Here is a 6764-nt window from a genome sequence, read left to right as displayed (position 1 = left end):
CCCACACCCCCAGTGAGTGAGTTTGTACTGGCCATGGAGCGATTAGCCGCGGCCATTTGCCAGGATCCAGACATTAAAGGTTTCAGTATAGGCCAGGAAGAGCATGAAATCAATTTATTTGCAGAAGTTGTTCTGATAAATCTGACAGACCTGACACACTCATTGCCCAAGTTGTGCTCCACCCTGGAGGACTATGGGGAGATCTCTGGGTATAAGTTCTTTTGGGATATGTGCAAAATCATGTCACTTAGGAAGGGGGATTAGAGCCAATGTCAAGAAAATAGTCAACAAATGTGGAGGCAAAATGGAATCAAATATCTAGGAGTTAGAATAGATAACAACGAGTAATTTAGACCAGATGAATTATTCTCCCCTTGCTTGGGGAAATTGAGGAGGATTTAAATGGTTGGATGTCCCTGCCCATTACACTAGTGGTGTCACAGAGAGGGGAGGTGTCACAGAGGGGGGAGATGATGACACAGAGGGGGTGATGATGTCACTGCATGGGGCAGCCATAGCTGAGTCGTGCCATGGCACAGCAACATGAGAAAGATGACTCTCCTGGAAGGGGATTCTGGCCTGCATGTCGGAGTAGGACACTGTCTCATCTCAGAGACCCTCTGATCAACAGGGTTGTGTTTGGAAGCACCCTGCGCCCATGGGTGAGATAAAGAGCCTGTTACAGGCTCCCCTACTGGGACAGAGCCTCCTCTGGCACCAATCTTCACCCAGAGTGGGCGGAGAGAATGGAGGCTGCATTTAATCCCCTCTCCCCATCCTGAGTGCAGGGCACTTTATGAGGCAGCTGGAGGGGACTGGGGAGGGGAGAACAATGGCATGTGAGGGGATACAGGGATGGGGTCTGTAGGAGTGGAGGGGAGAACGAAGGAACGGGGTTGCACCACAGGCTAATGTCAAGGGAGATTGGATCAGAGGTAGGGGACATAGGGTTGAGCTGGGGGGATGGGGTGCGAGGGGATGGAAGGCACTGGGGAAACCATGGGGGAGGTGTTGGGTGGGGGATGAGAGTGTGGTAGAGGAATCGGGGAAGGGGAGAGTGTGAGGTGTCTGAGAATAAAAGTTGCGAGGGGGATGGAAGGTAGACCTTTCAACAGAAATGGGACAGAGCTCCCCCTCCACCTGGAATGGGATCTGTCCACTGAGAGACAGGACCGCACCTCTACCCGCGCCCCCCCCCCCCCCCCCGGGTTACAAGATCCCTTCCACCCTTGCATACACCCCCACACCCCCCCAACCGGGATAGGATTCTTTCCCCCAGTGGACCTGGATCAAGGTGCTAGAAAGTGTTTCTGCTGCGGCGGACCTAGCAGAGTTGACCGGTGAAGAGTGAGGCTCTCTCCGCACCACCTGCTCCCTCAGGCGATGAGATCTCGCTTGCATCATGGAAGATCACGGTGTTGCTGAGCTTCTGGGAATGTGGAGGGCTTCTGCTAAACACGTGGTGGGGTTCAGAGTGGTTCATCTCCCCGGGATGTGCTGAAGGTCAAGGATGTCCCGATCCTCTCATGGAGGGAGGGTTGTAGACAAAGTGAACGTCTGCGGAACTGGCCTCAGTCTGAGGAGAGTGATCAAAGAGGGACCTGGGATGGCAATATTTCTACTTAGAGGCTGGAACGAACCACCAGAGGATCAATTCTGACATTTAGGTGACCCTTAGAAGGGAGTTAGAGGGAGGGGTAGAGACTAACTTGTACAGCAAGGCTGGGTTGGGATAAATGACCTGTTGTGTACCCTCTGGGTGTGTAAATGCTGCTGCTTCTGCCCCAGAGGACATGGCAATAAGGTCACAACAGAGGTGGCCACACCGGGTCATGGACCCAACGTCCCCAAGGTGGTGTCCTGCACAGATGTTAAAATCATCGACAATGGATCTTTCGGTGTGGTGTACCAGGCAAGGCTGGTGGACTCCGGAGAGCTGATTGCCATCAAGAAGATCTTGCAGGATAAGAGATTCAAGGTGAGGGGGAGGAGCAGTTGTGTGGAAATTGAACACCCTGATATTTAACTTTAGGCCTACATCACGTTCACAGGCCCTTGCGACACATGAGCCCGTTTCACACAATTACACCCAATTGACAAACAACACCCCAAACACATTTTTGAAGGGTGGGTGGAAAGAGGAGCATCTGACAGAGACCAAGGCAGCCATGGGGTTTGGAAACAGATAAAGTCACACAAACCAACAACAGTCCCCCCATCCCCACACACAACCCCCCACCCCCCCCCCCCCACACACACGCACACACACACACACACACACACACACCTGGCAAATATCAGAGATTTTCTGCAAATTCATTGTTTAGTAGAAGCTGGGAAAACAATCATAAAAACTGAAATGATACTTCATTGAACCCCCTGACGAGTCCCCACTCCAGCGACACGAAAAGTCCCCCCCACTGACTCTCGAAAAGTCCCCCACTTCGGCCTCCCTAGGAGTTCCCCACCTCTGACCTCTTGACGAATCTCCTCCCCGCCTCCCCCCTCAACTTGGACAAGTCGCCCCTCAGGGCCCCGACCCATCGCCCAGCCTTGCTGATGTTCCTCTCTCGCCATAGAACCGCAAACTGCATATCGTGCGAAAGTTGGATCACACCATCATCGTCCCTCTTCTCAACTTCTACTCCACTGTAGTCAAGGTAAGATCCACCTGCACCCACCCCACCCCCACTCTGATGCATATCATTTGCTGCTACCTTCCCCATTCCTTCAATCGATCTGTCTTGCTGCAGCCTCTCTGTTGCCTCCATCCTGCCCCTCTGACCAGTGCCGACTCTTTGACGCTGGCTGCCCTGCTCCTCACCCATTAACTCATGACCTCTTGCCATTTCAACTCCAGACAGCAGCAGCCAAGACCACAAGACAAGGTCGCCAAATTCGGCCACTTAGCCCCTCCAGTCTGTTTCCACAAATCATTTCACGAATGTATTTTCCCCCATAACTCACTTCCCCAGAACCTTTTGGTGCCCTTCCAAATCAACGCCTGCTCTGAATTTTCCCAACAACTCAGCCTCCACATGTTCGACCCCAGCCAACACCCGGCTGCAAACATTTCTCATCTCGAAACGTCAATGGTTTTTCTCTCCCGGCGAATCCTTGCTTCACGAGGGAGGGCGGTCAGAGCTGCCCATTTTCTGCAGTCTCACCAGAAGCCGAATGATGGGGCAGCGGACGGGTCCACTACGGCCTGTTGACGCTCTGCTCGCTGAGCCCTTGGATTCATGCCACGTTATGTTGAGCACTGGGGGCATCAGGCCTACAGAGAGCAGGAGGGGCTGGCACTCCTGTTGGGAGAGGCGCTGGGTGTTGGAGGGTAAATCCAGCTGACATGTTTGTATTGTGTCCAAGAGAAAGAGGAGGTTTATTTGAATCTGGGTCTGGACTATGTTCCTGAGACGGTTCACTGCATGGCCCAGCACTTCAACAAGGCCAAGCAGCCCATTCCCATGATCTACATCAAGGTGGTTGTGGGTCTGGGTGGTCAAGTTGTCCACTGGGGCAAGCTTGGATGGTGGGGTTGGAGGATATGAAGGAGTTTACTGGCTGAGTCTCACTGGGGACTGGATATCGATGAAGGGTGCATGAGGGTCTCAATGGGTATTGGTGAGGAAAGAAAGCGTAGTGAGGGGAGAGGGGTGGAGAGGATGATGAGGATGGATGTTGATTGGCAGGGAGGGGCCCTTCACCCACCTCCCCTTACCCTTAGGATCCAGACCCGGCCAGTGTGGAGGCAGAGTGGGTCATGTTATATCGTTGTGTTGCCAGATGTTCATGTACCAGCTGTAGCAGAGCCTGGCCTACATCCATCCTCAGGGGGTTTGCCATTAAGACATCAAGCCCCAGAAGATGCTGGCAGATCCCGAGATAGCCTTCTTATTGCTCCTTTATTTCGGCAGGTAGTGTCTGCCCGTTCACCACCTCAACGCGGTCCTGATCCCTCTCCCCAACACGGCCTTGTCCCCTCCGCACCAGCTCTCACCCCTCCCACACCAGTTCTCTCCCCTCCTCCCTCTCCCAAATTGCCCCTTCCACAGCTTAATAACTTATTCTAAATAAGATTGTGGGGGGCTTAGATGGAATGAACAGCCAGCAAATTTTCCGAAAGTATCAGGTGCAAATCCCAGAGAGCATCCGCTTCAGGTGAGGGGAGATTTTTTTTTTATGCAGAGAGTTGTGAGTGGTTTGAATGCGTCACCGGAGAAAGTGGTAGTGGCTGGTAGAATAGGTACATTTAAAAGTCTCTGAGATGGGCATGTGGATGTAAGGGAACAGAATTTTTACATGATAGAGGAATTTGGGGATATGGCGAGAAGGCAGGTAGGTGGAGTTAGGTCATAAATTAGATCAGCCATGATCGTATTGAATGGTGGAGCAGGCTCGATGGGCCATTTTTGTCCTACTCCTGTTCCCACTTCCTATGTTCCTATGGGTGTGGTATAGGTAAAGGTATGGAGAACATTGACAAAGGTCAGTATAGCCTTTATGGGCCAAAGGGCCTGTACTGGGCAGCAATGCTTGATGTTGTAATGGATGTGGAAGCTCTGGGAAGGGGTAACGGAGGCACTGGTAAGGAAGTCTGCAGATGCTGGGGCCGAGGGCAATGCCCAAACATGCTGGGGAAACTCATGGATAGTTTAGTGAGGACCAGGTCCTGCTTCACGAGTCAAATTGAGTTTTTCGAGGAGGTGTCAAAGGAAATAGATGAAGGTCAAGGACTGTATGTGCTGCACGAGGATTTTAGTAAGATGCTTAACAAGGTCCCCACAGTGGCCTCATTCAGAATGTCCGGAGGCATGGGATCCATGGCGCCTTGGCTGTGTGGATTCAGAATTGGCTTGTCTGCAGAAAACAGTCGGTAGTAGTAGATGGATTAATGACTAGTGGATCTCCAAAGGGATCTGCTCTGGGACCCCTGCTCTTTGTGATTTTTATTAATGATGATGGGAGTGGAAGGGTGGGTACGTCAGTGGATGACACAGAGGTAGAGATGTTGTAGACAGTGCAGAAGGTTGTCATAGGTCATCCAGTTTGCAGAGAAATGACAGATGGAGTTCAATCCTGTAAATACAGATGTACTTAAATAAGCAACTGGTCCAGGTTTATTTCCAGAGCCATTTTCAAGGGCACGAATAACAGTTATTCCAAAGAAGGTTAGAGACCCATTAAAATTAGCTTCTTATAGACCAATATCTTTATTGAATATGGATTACAAGAATTTGTGGGCAGAGCACTTGGTTAATGGCAGGATAATGAACAGTGTGCAGGACAGAGAAATATTTCGATCCTGCTCCATAAATCACTCAAGGTTGCTGTGCAAATTGAGAGGGAGTTTAAGATGGTGTATTGTGTGCTGGCCTTCAGGAGTCAGGGTATTGAGTTCAAGAACTGAGAAGTAACATTGCAGATGTATAAAATTCTAGTCAGACCACACTTGGAATATTGTGTGCATTCCTAGGGCGAGAATACCAGAACACGTCTAAATAAGGTGAGCTGAGGGAACTTTAGGCAAGACGTGAGGGGTACATTTTATTCACACAGAATGTAGTGGGTGGCTGGAATGCATTGCTGGGGTAGTAGCGGAGGCTGGTCCAAAAAAGGCATGAAAAGGATTTCAATATGGACAGGAATTAAAGAAAAATGGAGGGTACTGGTGTGAGGGAGCGGAGGGTAACATTGTTGTGGGGTAGGTTCAGATGGATCAGCTGAACGGTCTCGACCGATCCATCCATGATTTGTCTAGCATCTTGCTGCCATATCGTGGAGAACCAGGGTGTTGCCTGATGGAGACACGTTGCTCTGAGCTCTGCAGAGAGAGACTGTGGTTTTCACAAAAACAGACTTCCTCAGGTAAAGCAGAGGAAGGGGAAAGGCTCCAGTGTTCAGGGGTAGGGGGGATGATGGGGGAAGAGTTGGGACCCTCCAAAGTCATTGTGATCAGGCCTCAGAGACAGTATCTCTATCAGTCATATTTCTCTTCCCAGGAGAAGGAGTGATCTCAGAGACAAGACACAAGTCCAGAAGAACCTCGCATCCCAGTTGAACAGAGGACGGACAACATCATCATGGCCTGAACCCCTCCCCTTCTTCTCCCTCTGGCCCTGCCAACCCCATTCCCTGCCTCTTCCATGTCCCTTCACCCACTTCCCCTCTTCTCCTCTACCCCTCCTCCATCCCAACCCCCTCCCGCTCACCTTCCCCTTCTCCTGCCCTCACACCTATGCCCTAACCCCAGCCCTCCACCCTTCACCTCCCCCTTCCCCTCTCCCCTTCCCTTCCCCTTACCCCCTCCCCTTCCCCTCCCCCTTCCCCTACCCTAACCCTCCCCCTTCCCCTCCCCTTCTCCTCCTCCCCTTCCCCTCCCCCTTCCCTTACCCCTTCCTACCCCTAACCTAGGGGAAGGAGGGGGAGGGGAAGGGGGTAGGAGAAAGGGGGTAGTGGAAGGGGGTAAGGGTAGGGGTTGTGGTAAGGGGTAGGGTAGGGGGTAGTGGTAGGGGTTGCGGGGATGGGGAAGGGGTAGGAGGTAGGGTTAGGGGAAGTGGGTAGGTTGTAAGGGATAGGGTAGGGATAGTGGTAGGGGGTGCAGATATGGGGAAGGGGTAGGAGGTAGGGTTAGGGGAAGTGGGTAGGTTGTAAGGGATAGGGTAGGGGCTAGTTGTAGTGGGTGTGGGTATGGGGAAGGGGTAGGAGGTAGGGTTAGGGGAAGGGGGTAGTTGTAGGGGGTGCGGGTATGGGGAAGGGGTAGG

The 6764-nt window shown here is 52.0% G+C and overlaps 1 long non-coding RNA gene across 2 annotated transcripts; it reads left to right on the top strand.

Moving 5' to 3' along the window:
• Positions 1 to 533: 533 nt before the first annotated feature.
• Positions 534 to 6495, top strand: LOC138745323 (uncharacterized). Of its 2 annotated transcripts, XR_011346170.1 has the most exons (4): positions 534 to 662; positions 1789 to 1978; positions 2580 to 2660; positions 6003 to 6495. It is a non-coding gene; the product is annotated as an uncharacterized lncRNA (long non-coding RNA). The 2 variants fall into 2 exon arrangements; XR_011346171.1 differs by lacking the exon at positions 1789 to 1978.
• Positions 6496 to 6764: the final 269 nt, after the last annotated feature.

Source organism: Narcine bancroftii, chromosome 11 (assembly GCF_036971445.1).
Source record: "Narcine bancroftii isolate sNarBan1 chromosome 11, sNarBan1.hap1, whole genome shotgun sequence".
Lineage (NCBI taxonomy): Eukaryota > Metazoa > Chordata > Chondrichthyes > Torpediniformes > Narcinidae > Narcine > Narcine bancroftii.
The sequence above is the reverse complement of the archived record's forward strand: the minus strand, read 5'-3'. Positions and strand labels throughout refer to the sequence as shown.